The sequence below is a fragment of the Rattus norvegicus genome, chromosome 1 (genome assembly GCF_021556685.1).
Source record: "Rattus norvegicus strain SHRSP/BbbUtx chromosome 1, alternate assembly SHRSP_T2T, whole genome shotgun sequence".
Taxonomy (NCBI): domain Eukaryota; kingdom Metazoa; phylum Chordata; class Mammalia; order Rodentia; family Muridae; genus Rattus; species Rattus norvegicus.
The window spans coordinates 269,853,028-269,869,591 of record NC_141534.1 but is presented as its reverse complement, the minus strand read 5'-3'; the positions used below and the strand labels follow the sequence as shown (position 1 = coordinate 269,869,591).

Below are 16,564 nucleotides of genomic sequence, written 5' to 3'. Positions count from 1 at the left end.
TGGGATGAGGGTTCGGTTAAATAACGCAGGATGGTGGCTTACAAGATTTCAGGGTGTTTCTGGGAAAGGAAGTAACATTCAAGATGCCTAATACTGATGAGTGTAGCCGCAAAGTAATGAGCCCTTAGCTGGAGGCTTCCCAAAGTACTATGCAGAGGTGTATTAAAACAAGCCTAGAGGAAACACTGACCGACTGGACCATTTTAAGTTGGTTGATACAACTTCTGAGTCTGGAGAACTTTGCTTCAAGCTGATATTAGCATTTCACCAAGAGGATCGGGGAATTCTGCATAAGAGTGAAGTAGATTTCTCATTAACATGGGTGAAAATATCTATTTATAGTAGAATTCGCTGAACAGGGGACAGAAAGGGGGCAGAAGAGGGCGCCACCGCTCCGAGCGGGGTAGAGAAGCCTGTTAGGATCCAGCTCTGCCATTCTGGGGCTTGAGGTTATCAAGGCAGTGAAGGAAGCCAGGAAAAGCTGGCTTTGCTTATTGTTATAATATTAGTAACAACACAAGAGGGTGGGAGACCAAGAGAGAAAGGAAGGAGAGACTTGCCCCTTTTCCATGCTTTGGTTGTTTGCTTCTGCTGCGCTCAAAGACAGGTAAACGTACCCTTGATTTCTGTAAACTAAAGTGCTGGCAACATCGTCTGTTATTTGTTGGACATTGAGATGTGTTCCTTACCACGTTCAAGCTCCTTCTTCCTGCTCCAACCTAGAGCACACAGTGTTTGTTGTTATTATTCATACTACTACTTATGAGGTTTGGTTAGTTTATTAACCATAATAATTCTCCTGGCCTAATTATATGGCATTTTGTATTTTCACAATGCCCTACAGCCACCACTGGCTGTAGTGAGTGGATATGTTTGAGCAAGCTAGAAGTTGTGTGTGGTGGATATTTAATTTTACATACTTATTATAAGCACCGTAAAATATGTATTCGACTCTGGGTTAATATCAATACTCGATGGTTTATCTGCCTGGTCCCTAATGTCTAAGACTCACGTGTTAGCTAGAACTGTAACTGAACCATAGTTATATTTCCTACTGTCATCCCAAATGCTTGGCGTGACACTAATGGGTAGCCTGCCTAATGTGTGAGTGCAGTTGGACTCACCTCAACCACTGCCTTGAGGAAACTCAGGAGGAGGCTTTCTTTACCCTTGAAAACACCGTGGATGCCTGAAGTCCCTCAGTTGGAACTTCGTGTATTTATTCTGTTACAGCAATAATGGGTTTAGTCCTTTTTTGAAAATGGGACTGGAGCATTGGTTTATGGCAAAGCACACTTGCTGCTCTTCCAGGGTACCAGGTTCAGTTCCCGGCACCCATTGCTGGTCACTGGTTGTGACCTCCTGCAACTCCAGTTCCAGAGGACCCAACACACTCGTCTGCCTTTTGTGGCCACGTGCACACATGTGAACTTGGAAGAAGCATACACCCGTCCAAACACAGGGAGCCTGGAGAACTGACGTCCAAGCGGGATGGAGCCAAGAAAATACGGGAACAGTTAGATGATGCTTATTTTCAGCGTCTGATGGCTTCTGGTACAGTTGGTGGATAGGAAATAAAAAAGTAGCACCATTCCCTTCACAAGTCCCGATGAACCGAGAGTAAACGAATCCCTCCTCTATAAACACCCAAGAACAAGCTAGTCAGAAGATACAGCAGCAGTGATAGGAGACCAGGAGAACAGCTGAAAGGGGTTACCTTGATGCACCGGTGAAGAAAGGTAGGAATGAAGGCAGTGCATTAATTCCGAGAATTTGTCAGGTGTTAGAGATGGAAGGAGTGACTGGACCCTCGTGGACTCCCATTTCATTAATCAGTCCCACTTGATGGCACTGCTCAGGGAAATTCTAGAACCTTTAGAAGCTGGAGGCTTGCTGGAGAAAACGCACTGGGAGCCTGGCTTTCAGGTCTATAGCTTGTCCCCACTTCTGGTTCCCCTTGGATCATTCAGTTTCCTGACTGCTAGGCTGTCCCCAGCTCCTGCTACCATATCTTCCCGCCATTGTGGACTGTAGTCTCCAGAACCATAAGCAAAGGAAACCCCCTTTCCCACCCTAAATTGCCTCCAGCTGTGGTTTTGTCATGACGACTGGAGGAAGCAGAAGAGCGGGTACCTGAGACACAGCCAGGACAAGGCAGGTGAAGTCTGTTCTGGACCTGGTGGGGGCCTCCCTTCTCTGCGAGGCCTCTCACTGCACTTCTGCAGTCCTGGCATAAGATGACTGGACTCAGGAGAGGGCAGAAAGGCCATATTAGGAGCGTGGGGGAAGAAAAGAATGGAGTGAGAACAGACAGTGAGAGAGACACACCCCTCACCCTCCTTGTCTCCTAGAGCCTGACTCTTCAAGATGGAGGGAGGAAAGGAAAGGTTTCTGCAGAGAATCTGAAAAGACCTGAAGATACTGAGAGGGATGCCAGTGCAATGCTTCCAAGCTCTTGCCACACACATGCTCAGGGTGCTCCCTCAGTCTCTCCTAAATGATCAGAAACCATGGGGTCGTCAGAAACGTGAGGAATGGGTGTAAGATCCATGGTAGAGACCAAAGAAGGGTCGGAGAGAGTGGAGATCTCTGGTTTCATCAGAAGAGATGAACTCGTTTATCGAACAGATTGAGATGGAGACCCGTGGAAGAGCAATGTCATTGCCATTCTCCAAGGACAAAAGAAGACACTTCGTCAATAGCAAGCGTGAGCTGCTATCTCTAAAATAGCATCAGAGAGCAAAGAACCCAACAGTAAGACGCAGAAGTTGAAAATCAATATAAGCAAGATGGAAACATTTTCCACCCTGTTGGCTAAAGACCAGTGAAAAGCCAGGTGTGGGAGGTTGTACATTTATAATCCCAGCTCTCAGGGTCAGGGGTTCCAAGCCAGCTTAGGGCTGCATCCAGCATTCCAGGCCAGTAGGTTACTCAAGGCCCCATCTGTCCTAGGTAGGCTTTCTGTTGCTCTGATAAAACACTGACTGCAAACAGCTTGGGGAGGGAACAGTTTATTGTAGCCTGTAACTCTCCAGTCCCACTCCACTGCTGAGGGAAGATTTCCAGTGGGAGTTGTGGGGAGCGGTGGAGTTGATGACTGGAATACGTATGTGTTTGAGCAGACTTTGTAGAGAACAGGGAAGTTTGATATTGAGATAGTAATAAATTAAAAACAAAAGGTAGTAGGAGTGGTCTCGGCGACTGCAGGAAGAAGGTTGTTAACACTGAGAACATACAGTATAGGAGCAGGCGCTCAGTCCTCGTAGAGCAAACACATGGCACTTCCAACTCGAACTGTGGACACTGGTTCAGTTACGGCGACCAACGGAACTGCGGAATCCGGAAGGTGAAGGGATGTATATGTGAGATGGTGTGCGTGTGGGGAGGTGTGTGTGCTGGTCATCATCTCAGTGGGGAAACAGCGATTGCTGAAGATGATATATTGCTCTTGCAGAGAACCCAGGTCCGGTTCTCAGCACCCACATGGCTGTTTACAATAAAGTCAGTAACTCCCAACCCAGGAGAGCTGATGCCTTCTGGACTCTGCTAGCACCTGCATCAGCACCACACGGTGGCTCACAGCTGCCTGTAACTCTCTTCCCAGAGGATCTTGGCCTCCTCCGGCACCAGACCCGGACATGGCACAAAGACACAGGTGTAGGTAAAACGTGTACACATAAAAGTAAACACATCGTTTAAAAGCATATTCTTCAAAGAAAGGAAATAAATACCGAAGGCATCCTCTCCCGGTGTTAAAAGACCCCCCCACCCCCACCCCGTGAAACCGGAAACTGGAAGTTTGGAGGAAGGACTGCAGCTCTCACAACAAACCTTGTAAAAGGCTCTGGAATGAACTGTATGCTGACACAATGCAAAGTTTGTTTAGTAAGGGCGGAAAGGAGAAGCTGGGAGCCATTCTTAAAGCGTTTTACAAAAGTTCAGAGGAGACCACAGCCCGTGGGGGTTAGCAGCCTGTCAGATAGGAGGGTCATGGCGGACTTGAAAACCAAGGTAAAGTCAACAAAATTTTCAGGTTACAGGAAACATGGATGAGGAGACGCCAAATACTGCTTGGATGAGGTCAGTCGGTTGTAGTCCCATCACTGGGTCCTGGAGATGAGATGAGCTCTAAGCCAATGAGAGACCCTGTCTATAAAGCCAAAGTGGGGAGCTCCTGAGGGTGACCCCCGGCCTCCATGTGTATACACATGCTCGCCCGCACCCCCCAGGGCAATACACATGCAGAGAAGATAAACTGGGAGGAATTCTGAGAAGTGCTGCAAACAGTTTTCTGTGACGTTCCAGTAGTGTCAGTTACCCGGAGGGCTGCCGCCGCCGCAGTCGCGCTGGAGACCTCCATTTCCCTCCTGTGCTCTCCTGTGATCTGGAGTAAACCACCACTGTCACGTCTTTATTTCAAGTTCTACTTTTAAGAAAACCCACTGGGAGTTGAGGGGAGGACGTGAGGGGTGCATAGGGAGGAAGCAGAGGTGGAAAAACCCTAATGAGGACGCTAGCTGCCACAAGTTGGGAGAAGGCTGAGGGAGACACCCTTTGCCACCTCCCTCCCCCGTCGCCTACAATAACAAAGCAGCTCCTGGAAATGAGCAGTTCCTGTACGGTCCAGCTGCACGGACCAGCAAAACCGCACATCAGGAAGCTTAAAGAGTCTCTTCTTTAAAAGAACCTGGAGTGACTGGAAAGGTAGCAGTCAGGGCGCTTGCTGCAGATCAGATCCTAGCGACCACACTGGGAGGTTCACAACACCCTTTCCCGGCTTCTCGCAGGCGCTGCACATACAGGGCACACCCTCACACAGACGTGCACACATATGCGTGAATAAAAATATATACATTTTTAGTTAATTTCTTGATAATTTTTTTAAAAATGTGTATGGGTGTTTTGCCTTCATGTAAGTGTGTGGATCGAGTGTGACTGGTGCCTAGCGGGGCAGAGGAGGGCAGAAGATAACCTGGAACTGGTTCTTCTGCAAGAGTAGCTAGCCCGCCCTCCAGTCCAATAAAATATAAATTTAAAGCAGTTTCCCAGGTTGAATTGGGGCCAATGTGATAGCTCTAAGATAACCGCATAATTTTAACAGTTCTAAGCCACTTCCTGGTCACATACAGGATCAAAACCACCGATTTCCAATACAGGCAGGGGCAGGAGGAAGGGAGAGAGGAGCGCTTCCGCCCTCCCCTTAGGAAGTACTTCCTCACACCCCACACATCCGCTTACATTGTCAATCAGGACTTTTGTAACCACAACTAAAGATTAGGAAAGAAAATTAGTAAAATTAGTAAAGGTTAGGAAAGAAAATAAGAAAATTAGTTGGCTTCTGGGTAACCAACAGAAAAATAATCTCGCAAGGTGTAACGATCAAATTTAGTACAAATTTCCCCTCAGTCCAATGTAATATAAAAAATAGCATGAGACAGTGGAGAAAACATAAAATTGGTCTGTGATGGATACAAGACAGAGGATTTCAAAACAATGCTCTAAATACTCTTATTGTTTTGTTTTGTTTTGTTTTTTCGAGATTGTTACTGCTATTTCATAAGCACACTAAGTGGTTGGTTTCACCAAGACGTCTTTGCTCATGCTTGGCTCTTATCTCTGCATTCTGCTTCCTCCTGCACAGCTACTCCACATCTCCATCCTTCACTCTTTCCACATTGCCCGCCCTAAGATCTTCCCCTCTCTCTCAGACCGATTTCCAGCTTCATGACCTACGTACACATACAAACAGAGAGACAGACAGACAGACAGACAGACAGAGAAAGAGAGGGATAGAGAGAGAAGGAGACAGGCAGAGAGAGACAAAGAGGGACAGAGAAAGAGACAAAGAGAAACAGAGAGACATAGGGAGAGGGACAGAGGGACAGAGAGAAAGAGAGGGATTGAGAGACAAACAGAGAGAAAGAGGAACTGAGAGACAGACAGACAGAGAAAGAGAGGGACAGAGACAGAGAGAGGGATAGAGAGAGAAGGAGACAGGCAGAGAGAGACAGAGAAAGAGACAAAGAGAAAGAGAGGGACATACAGAGAGAGACAGAGGGACAGAGAGAAAGAGAGGGACTGAGAGACAAACACAGAGAGAAAGAGGAACTGAGAGACAGACAGACAGACATGGACAGAGACAGAGAGACTGAGAGAGAGAGAGAGACAGAGACACACAAGGGAGTTAAAACCAGAATCTACAGATGAGCAAACCATGCAATTTCCTTTCTGAGGGCTTGTTTCAGGTAGCATAATGATTTCCAGTTGTATCCATTTTCCTCAAAATACCATTACGTCGCATTCCTTCAGGACTGCCTGGAGCTTCCTTGTGTGTACGCAGCACGCCATCTTTCCACTCATTTCTTACATACCGTGAACACTGTAGCAACGACCCTGGATGTGCATATCTGTGCAGCATTAGAGTCTTTGGGTGTAAACCCAGGAGTTTAGTTTTATTTTTAAGGTTCAGTCCTATGGTAGATCTATTGTAAAAAAAGCACTATATTTCTTAAAAGAATTAGATTTAAAATGGAAGAGACAGAATCAAATAAATAAAAGAAAACCAGAATTTTTAAAAAGCCAGGATAATAATTGTGTCATATAAACTATGACCAAACATGCAAAATATCACAGATAAAGACAGGATGAAGAGTAAAATAATCACATCTCAAGGAAGCACATTGTGCTTATAACATACCTAATGGGATAGACACAAAACACATCAGGCAGTCACGACAACGTCAACATATAAATTTAAATCTAGACTAAATATGAGAGAAAACATGGGGTATTTATGTTTCTTAATTTGTCTTAACATAATGATCTCCAGTTTCGTCCTTTTTTTTTTTCACTGCAACTGAATAAAACTCCAGCACATTATGAAGCACATTTTCTTCACTTACTAAGACGCTGGTGGACTCCGACTGATCCCATAGCTTGACTATTACAAAACTACAATAGAAGCCATTAATGTGCATGCATCTTTCTGCAATTGCCGATGCTATGACATATCATTGTGTGTACATCTGGGATCCGGGATAGCTGGATCATACGGTAATTCTGTTTTTTATTAGTGTTCGTTTTAACCAAATCGCTTACATCACACACACACACACACACACACACACACACACACACACACACGCACACGCACACGCGGAGGTTATATGTATCTGAGAAAGATCATTCTTAGAACGCGTTTTCGTGCTTCTCCCGAGTGTGGCATATAGGAGGGAGTTTACTTCAGCTGTTGTTATTCATATGCCTCTGTGAACAAACTTGGTTTTGCCCCTTGCGGCTCGTCTTTGTGATATACACTTTACCCATGTGACTCTTCTTAACCCTCAGAGTATAAATTGTCCGATGCTCTGAATAAAGCTGACTATTGTGTGAGACTTTGGTCCTAATTTTTAGGCCCCACTCTCCCAGGTTCATGTTGCCAACCAGAGTGGTAAACATCGAAGCGCTTGCATAGCTGTGAAGACCACGGGTTCTGTATATGGTACTGTAAACTAAGTAAATGAATAATCAGTAGATAAGGTATACGCAAACGAGTGAGTAAACAAGGTATACGCAAAGTATAAGGTGTCAGGGTAAACAAATCAGGGGAAGTGGATTCTGGCCGAGAGCTCAGGGGAGTCAGAAATCTGATGGTCAGTGGCAAACATTGCGCATGCCTGATGAAGATTGCGCATGCCTGATGAAGGCCCGCTTGAAGGCAGCAGGGAGCCATGAGGAATGGAAGACGCTAAGAAAGCAATGACAGAGACAACTAGAGGTCAGATTGCATAGAACACTAGTTCTGAGCCCTATCAGATCCCTCTTTATGTCATGTAAATAGCTTAATAGGAGTATAACGCGTGCATCCTGACATGTTAGAAAACGCCCTGTGTTGGGGGAGAAGATTTACTGTTTATTTGTGGTGTTACAATTGCTCTTCCCTCAAGAGTCACCCCATCAAACAAGACCCTATGCTTGTGAATTGCCCAATTTTAGATGCTCTATTGATACAGCCTGATTCAGCTCTTTAGCTCCCAGACCAGTGATGCTTTAATAGTCTATCTGTCTGTTCCATCCAAGTCCCACAAGCATCCTGATCGATAATTTGCCGTATGGAGACATTCTGGTTATTTGAAGTAACTCTCATTACAGCAGTCTCTCCAGGCTTGGCTCTGGTGGTTAGGCGCCGGTGCCTGGCCGCACCACTTCAGGATTACGCTACGCACTGTAATCGAGGTAATCTCCACAGCACGAGCAGCTCTGTCTTCCACCGCCAGAGAGACTTTCAAGGATGCTGGCACTGTCTGACTCAGAGTATCTCATATGCCTCGTCCACAGATGCCTTCTTCGGTTTCCTGAAAGATGTTGTGGGGGATGGGGATACGCGTTGCAAACGATAAATGAGCTCCACCTTCCTCCACGTCTGTGCCAAGAATGCTCAATCGTCAATTTTATGAAATCCTGAGCCCAAAATCCAATCCACCAAGGAAGGTGTCAGATCCACTGCGGCTATACTAGCACCCACATGTTAAATCTAGACTTGCTTTTACATGCATCTATATGAGTGCATTTGGGCTAGTCTAATTTTGACTTATTTCCTCCCTGGTGTAGCAGCCTTCACACTCATTGTCAAAACGTTCCTCGGGCTCTCATCTCTATATATATTATAAAAACATGGAAAGTCTTTCAAAATATAAGCCATATGCTCCTGGGTTAAACCTGGCTATTCATCTTCTTGGAGCATGTTGAGACCTGTCTCTAGTTATCAATCTGGAGTCATCCATGGAGGACAGAAGGGACCTTGAAAAGGACAGGCATCTTCCCCAAGGAGAGCTGATCCCCCCTTCCCCAATCCCTCACCTTCCCATTCCCATCAATCAGGAGGCCTCAGATCCTCCAGTGAGCCAAGTTTAGGAAAGTAGATTTGGAACTGATTGGATGCAATTATATGCATTTAACACACAAACAGAGTCTTGATTACAATAAGGGACATGATGAACTAGGCTTCTATGGTCACATGTAGAGTCTGCGTGGAAGTGACAGCTACTGATGTATACAGACAAGATCAGGTGTGTTCAGGGTGGGTTGTAGCGGTCCCCGATAAATCTACACGATTCGACCCCACCCCAATGTTCTGGGTTCCCATGACCGATCTACCTCCCTCCGATATTCCCAAGTTCCCAAATTATTGCTTACTAAAACCTATATTCCCTCTTGGCTGGACCCAGACGTGCAGCTCTCTTTGGCTGCGTTTCATCCCCCTCCCCCAACCGGCTCCTACATGGAGGCCATGCTCTCTGTCCTGCACCTCTCAGGCGTGGCATCTTACTCTCCTTCTCTCATCATGATGGATCTCCTCTTCCTCCCTTCTCCTTCCCTAGCCCCGAATCCTGAAAGTCCCGCCTGTCTGCCCCGCCCATCCAGAGGCCCATTGGCTGTCTTTATTTACCAATCAGAATCAACGGTGGACAGAGTCCTTCAGTCTGCCCTGACACTGCAAACAGGTTTGGGGGGAACATAATTAGCACAAGAATCTAAGCAGCTACAATGAATGGCTACTGTTCTGACAAGATTAGGTGTGTTTAGGGTGGATGACCACAGAATATAAATATATCCAGATGTGGTGTTGTCCTGGGGATACAAATGACAAGAGTGGTCATGCCGAGAATAAAGTAATTTGCTAAAGTGGTGAGCGACTTTTGATAATATTCAAGACAAAATAATGTATTATTTCTCTTACAGAGCAGTGGCGTGCAGTCCTGACACTCTATTGCATACTAAATACTCAAGCAGGGGTAAATACTTTTATCTAAATGAATATCCATCTAGAAATGGAAAACTTAGGTAGGAAAGAGGTGCTTAGCACTTTATGGTTGTGTACTGTAATTGCAAGAATAGCCCTCTGTAAGATCCCAAAAGAACTCCTGGGAGATGGTAATACCGTCTTCATGAAGACTAACCCACCAGAGTGTCCACATCTCAGCATGAGTGACGTTGGAAGCCAGGTGGCTTTGGTACTGCCTGCCTGCCTGCTGCCTGCTGCCTGCCTGTCTGTCTCTGTGTGTCTGTGTCTGTCTGTTTCTGTCTCTGTGTGTCTTCTGTGTCTGTCTGTCTGTCTGTCTGTGTCTGTCTGTCTGTGTCTGTCTGTCTCTGTCTCTGTGTGTCTGTCTGTCTCTGTCTCTGTCTGTCTCTGTCTCTGTCTGCCTCTGTCTATTTGTCTGTGTCTCTGTGTGTCTGTCTCTGTCTCTGTGTGTCTGTCTCTGTCTCTGTGTGTCTGTCTCTGTCTCTGTGTGTCTGTCTGTCTCTTTCTGTCTGTTTGTTTTTGATACATTCTCATAGGCTGGCATTGAACTCATGATTCTCCTGCCTTAGCTTACTTAATGCTGCAATGACAGCTATGTGTCATTGGGCCCTGGTTAACCCAGCAGCTTCTGCATGGGGAGTAGACTGTGGGGGGAGACAAGAATGGCAGGGGAAAGCCTAGATTAGAGGTCCCAGACTTCCAGCGAAATTGACTACTGTAGTTTACTTTAGAGAGAACTCAAGGAAGGGAAGATTTATTTTGCTTTTTTTAGTTTTTAGGGTTCATTCCAAGGTTGCTTGGGCAGAATATGATGGTTGTTCCTTGCCTTGGAGTGAGCAGAAAACAGAAACAACATTCAGGAAAGAAAGAGGGCAAGTCGAGCCTCCGAGGACAAGACCCACGGAGAGATAGATGCTTTCCTCCAACCAGGCCCCATCTCCTGCAATCTGATAATGAATCGAGGATTGATCTGCCTATTAGGCTTGTGTTAAGGTTTGGTCTATTGCTATGTAATGTAATGCTATGTAATGTATGCTATGTAATGTATGCTATGTAATGTATGCTATGTAATGTAATGTAATGCTAAATTCTGTACCTAAAGGTCTAGCTGCCTATAGGTGATTTCTTACATTTATCAGTTTTTGATATGTAAACCTTGTTATGTAATGTAAAACTATCAGTTTTACATTAAAATGACTACATAAAAATGTCATTACATAAAAATGACTACAGCCAATTGCTGGAGGAATTACAGGCAGATGGGGTTTTAGTTACCTGTTTGGGGGTTGCAGAAAGAGGAGAGAGGAGAGAAGGACATAGAAAGAGGATGAAGCAGCCATGAGGGGAGAGAGACCATGAGCATGTGGGCAGGAGAAACAGCAAGTATCTGGTGTACACCACTGGGGAAGTAGCCAGACCAGCAGTTAGACTAGTTATTACCCCCAAGTAACTGCCAAAGTCAAATAAAATAGCCATCGTCTGTGTCTCATCCGTTCATGAACTAGACGGGGGTGCATTTAAGTTGGTGCAACTACGGTTGGAGCCCTCAGGATTGACCTACCTCTGGAAGTATCCTCACAGACACCCCCAAAACTCTACTTATGCAATTTCTTGGTGTTTCTGAACCAAATAGGCTTAGATTAATCGTAGGGGACAATGGCTTGAGTGAAGGGGTGGTGAGAAGCAGCCAGGTTCTGGGTGTGATTCTCCACCAGCAGCACAGGTGGGGCTTGGTGAGAACTGGTCTTGAATGAGGAAGAGAACAAAGAGGACGCTAACGCCGAGCTGCAGTGATGCTTATCGGAGCGTTAAGTGCTTAAGTGGAATTTTAAGTGCACGAGCCCGGATGTGATTATCAATGAGGGTGACTGTGGGTAGGAAGGTGAAAGGCTGAAAGGATATGTGTGGCAGCATCTAAGAAAGAGAGTGATGTCATGTGCTCTAGAAAGAGAGTGATGTCATGTGCTCTAGAAAGAGAGTGATGTCATGTGCTCTAGAGAGTGATGTCATATGCTCTAGAAAGAGAGTGATGTCATGTGCTCTAGAAAGAGAGTGATGTCATGTGCTTTAGATCATCTGACCATAAAGCAATAGCTAGTTAATAGTAAGTGGTGTCCAGTTCTATTTCTCAGCAGTGCCCGGAAGCAAACAGAGAACCTTGTGCGAGCAAGTACTCCACCACAGAGCTATAGTAGCATACTGCGCGCTGATTTCATTTAATATTAGTAATTACTCTGTGTTTGCCTTGTTGATGGCAGATAAAGTCAACGCGGAGGAGAACAGATCCAACTAGGCATTCAGGCCAACAGAAGTACAGACCCAGACAGAGATGACGGCTACATAATCCTGAGCAAGGACTGACGCCACAGAACCATTCGCTTTGAAACGGCTACTTTGTCACATGAACTCCACCTCAACAAGAAGTAAAGGAACTAGTGTAAAATCAAGGCAGCCAGGACTGGAGAGATGGCCCAGTGGTTAGGCACACCGGCTGCTCTTGCAAAGGATTCTGGTTCGATTCCCAGCACCTACATAACTGCTCACAGCCTTCTGTAACTCCAGTTCTGGAGGATCTGGTGGGTTCTTTTGGACTCCGTGGTCCCAGGCACACGCGAGCACATACATACATGCATGAGGCAAAATACCTTACACATCAGGGAAAAAACAACCCTTCAAGGAAACAGCGAGGTTGTGATGTAGGAAGAGATTAGCAAGGCGCTCCAGCCAAGGGCCGTCTTTTGGATGTGCCTGCTGCAGCAGGACAATTGCGTGGGCTTCTGCAGATGACAGAGAGACATGGACGCAAAAGGGAAATCTATATATTCCAAAAGCAGATGAACGTGAAGGATAATGCTGTGAGGGCAAGATTTTCTTAAGCAAGACCTTAAACGTCAGATCACAAAGAAAAATATCAGGGGGTTGGCAGTACCAAAAATGAATACCGTCTGCTCAGTAGTAGACAGGACTGCGAGTTAAGAGATAAATAACAAGGCAGGGACTACAGTGCAGTGACAGAGGGACCACCTCATAGCTGTGAAGCCCCAGGTTCACCCTCCCGCACTCTCCAAACTACTAACTTCCTTTTGCTTTTATAACCATTTACCACAAGCTTGTAGATCAAAGCAATACAGACATTTTCTATTCTTGTGATTCTAGAAAGAGGTTCCGCTGAGCTAAAAGTCCATTTCCCCAACCAACTATGAACACTATCAATGGAATTATTAACATAATGTTCAAAAGATGTACAGTTTTACATGTTTTGGGTACTATCATATAAGGCAGTTCATTACTTTATAGAGAATAGAAAAGAGAAAACAACTCCATTTAACGTTACTGACTTAAAAAGGACATCCCCGAGTTACCTGTTTTACAAATCCAGTTAATATTAGAAACAGAAAGCAAGGGCTGTGCGTGCCGGCCCTCGCCTATCGTCCCAGGATGATGGAAGCAGGAGTCCCAAGTCAGCTTGCACTGTGAGTTTGAGACCATCCTGGGCTACATGAGATCATCTCTGACAAACGGAGAAACAGGAGAAAGAGAACGGTGTCTGAGAATGTGTAAGGAAATAGAATTTTTGAGCAGAGATGGAGGGACTGAAATCACATCATAGGAGGAAAGCCCTCCAAATTCATCCTAACAAGAGGAAGGAATGGGTCCAGGCATAGAAACAAGTGTTTGCTTAACCGGTTCTGTATCTCTGGAAAGGAAAGAGAAGATGAGGTGGAAGGGTACACAGTTCTGAGAAAGTGACATAGTCTTTAGCCTATGGAGGGGAGAGAGGTGGTGAAGATGTGGGGGACACATTTACTGTGAACTAGTAGGCTTTGGAATCTGGTGACCATGTGACTAATCTACACCACTTGAGACTTTCTTCAGTGGCCCTCAGTACAGACCTGCCTGTCTGTAACAGGAAGAACAAGGCAGTCACCTGAAATCAGTCCATTAGAATGAGGGTTCACTGTTCAGAGAGTGACCAGCCAAAGTGATGGCCTCTTAAAATCTAATCTGAGGGCAGAGGACTGGGGAGATGGTTCAGTCAGTTAAGGCTGGCAGTGCAAGGGTGAGGCCTGAACTGGACCTGCATCAAAAGCTAAGCATGATGACGTGCACCTGCAATCCCAGGGCTGCAGAGGGAGACAGGAGGAGATAACTGCATCACTAGAGTTCCCTGCAGCTACACTAACAGCAGAGGATTCCCAGGCACCGTGAGAGGCCTGTCTCAAAAACAGAGGCCTAGGATGACTTAAGATACTTATGGTTGACTATGTCTGATCTACACACACACACACACACACACACACACGCACACACAAACACACACACGTGCACACACGAACACATGCACACATACATTCATGTACACACTCATGCACATGCTCATGCACTCATACACACATACACACACACTCACACACAATACACACATACACATGCACACACATACACAGAAACTTATGCACACAGACAAACACATGCACACATATACTCATGCACACACTCATGCACACACTCATGCATTCATACATGCACACACTTAAATACTCTCACACACATACACACATACACATGCACACAATCATACACACACGACACACAGGGTCTCGTGCACACACAAGAGCACATGCACACACTCATGCATTCACAAACACACACAATACACACACACTTGTGCACATATGCTTGCACTCACACACACACCCATGCACACACACACACACACCCATGCACACACACACACACACACACACACACATGCATACATGCATGCAAACACACAAAATCTAATTTGAAGTGCAAATAAAGTGAAGACAGGAGGAACTTGATACAAGTCGATGGGACAGTATTCTGGAGATTCCAACAAGGCGACCTTATCTCTTGGGATGACTTGCTTGGAGAATCAGAACAGAACATTCTTATGATAGCATGAAAGACTGAGTTTCCTCTTATAACGTTAAACAATTTTGGCGGTGAGCAATTCAAGTGCCAAGTGGAGCAAATAGGCAGAGACAGGGAAGTCAGGAACAGAAAGCTTTGGGGCAGGAAGGGGCGCCCGCAAGGACTCTGAAGCAAGACAGCCATGGACTGAGGGCAGCCGTAGACCAGGTGGCTGTCAGGAAGCTGGTGGGAGGATGTGGCCAGGAAGAGTATGAATGGCAGTGTTTAGGGGTGGTGGTGGTTGGTATAGTCGAAGGGCTCAAAGACAAAAGTGGTAGGGAGTTTTACGTGAGAGCAGGGAGGCAAGCCGAATGGTAGCACTTGGTGGGGAGAGGAGGTCACGAGGCTCAGACTTCACTCTACAGAAGAGAAAACTGAGGAAGAAAGGACATTAGCTAACCGGAGATGTCCTCGATGCTCCCTGCCCACAGACGCTCACTCTTCCCACAGGGTATCAGCGTCTGCTTGAGGAGGGTAGAAGACAGATAAACCAATGCTATATTACATGTCAGACTGGGCTGGGATGGCTGTTTCGGGCTCTATCCAGCTGTTCTCTTGTTTGTTTTGGGGGAAGACGGCTGCCACAGCTTAAGCCAGCCTACGGTGAGGCCTTTAGGGTAAGGAACCAACGTTCTTGGGTTTGTGAATGACCTTAGCAGCAGTCTCCAGTCCATGGCAGTCTTCAGAGGACAGAATGCTACCTCACAGTTCCTTTGCCACTCTTGAGACTCCCTGAGGAGACCAACTGAGCCAGCCTACAGAAACCGGAAGATAACACGCACTGCTTGTCCTAAACCGTTACATTTGGAGCGACTTGTCAGGCAGCAATGGCTAAATAAGAGTTTTCATCATTTATGTCAAACCACAAAGCTGGTTAGCAGCCAATTTGAAATGAGAGCACAGGGCTCCTAACTCTCAGTGTTCCGTCAAACACACCTTGCCCCGGTGTATGTATTCCCTCCCGTTTAACATTTCTGCCAGGGCATTGCTTATACCAAGGTTAAACGTGAAGGAATGTTTATGCAAACAAAACGTTTCAAGGTAGATTCTGGGTGGTTGGGGTGGTGCTGTTTAGATTTAAAAATGACAGAAGAGTATTAAACCCCACATGCACTATGTAGGCCGGAAGTAAATATGGCTTAGTGGTGTGCTTGACAATTGGGAAACAGATACTGTCTCTCTGGCAGTTTGGGCTTCATTAATGGTACCTGAAGTTTTCTGCCTTCCTCAGCAGAAAGGACAGATCAGAGCCTGGGAGGAAGGACCTGTCCCCCCAACCCCCATGGAACACCCACCCCTCCCTCTACATAGGATGCCACCCCTCCCCCCATGACTTCCTCTTCATGTAGCTACAATCTTCCTGTCTTCCCTTCTCCCTCACTTGGATTTCATATCTGGGACTCAGAAAGTGTCAACAAGGGCTGGAGAGATGGCTCAGTCAGAGCACTGACTGCTCTTCCAGAGGTCATGAGTTCAATTCCCAGCAACCACATGTTGGCTCACAACCATCTGTAATGAGATCTGGTGCCCTCTTCTGGCCTGCAGTCACATATGCAGGCAGAATACTGTACATAAAATAAATAAATAAATTTTAAAAAGAAAAAAAGAAAGTGTCAAAAACACTCAGGAAATGGTTCTGCTTTTTCCGTAGGCAAAGAAAAGAAACCCTGTGCTATACTTCCTCCAGGAACACAGAGGGCGACCTGGCTGTGTAAATCTTTTCTGTGCCCCCTCTAGATAGTCACATGTAAGCATTTCTAAATGATTTGGAGTAATGCAAGGGTGTATAGTCACTCACTGGTGAAACCAGAAAAGTAGTTCTACTTA

At 45.9% G+C, this 16,564-nt stretch overlaps 1 long non-coding RNA gene across 1 annotated transcript; it reads left to right on the top strand.

Annotated features, from left to right (window-relative positions):
• The first annotated feature begins 3,887 nt into the window (after positions 1 to 3,887).
• Positions 3,888 to 16,342, top strand: LOC134485258 (uncharacterized). The gene is made up of 5 exons (XR_015653817.1): positions 3,888 to 4,011; positions 6,873 to 7,053; positions 9,742 to 9,794; positions 10,575 to 10,795; positions 12,061 to 16,342. It is a non-coding gene; the product is annotated as an uncharacterized LOC134485258 (long non-coding RNA).
• The last annotated feature ends 222 nt before the right edge of the window (positions 16,343 to 16,564 follow it).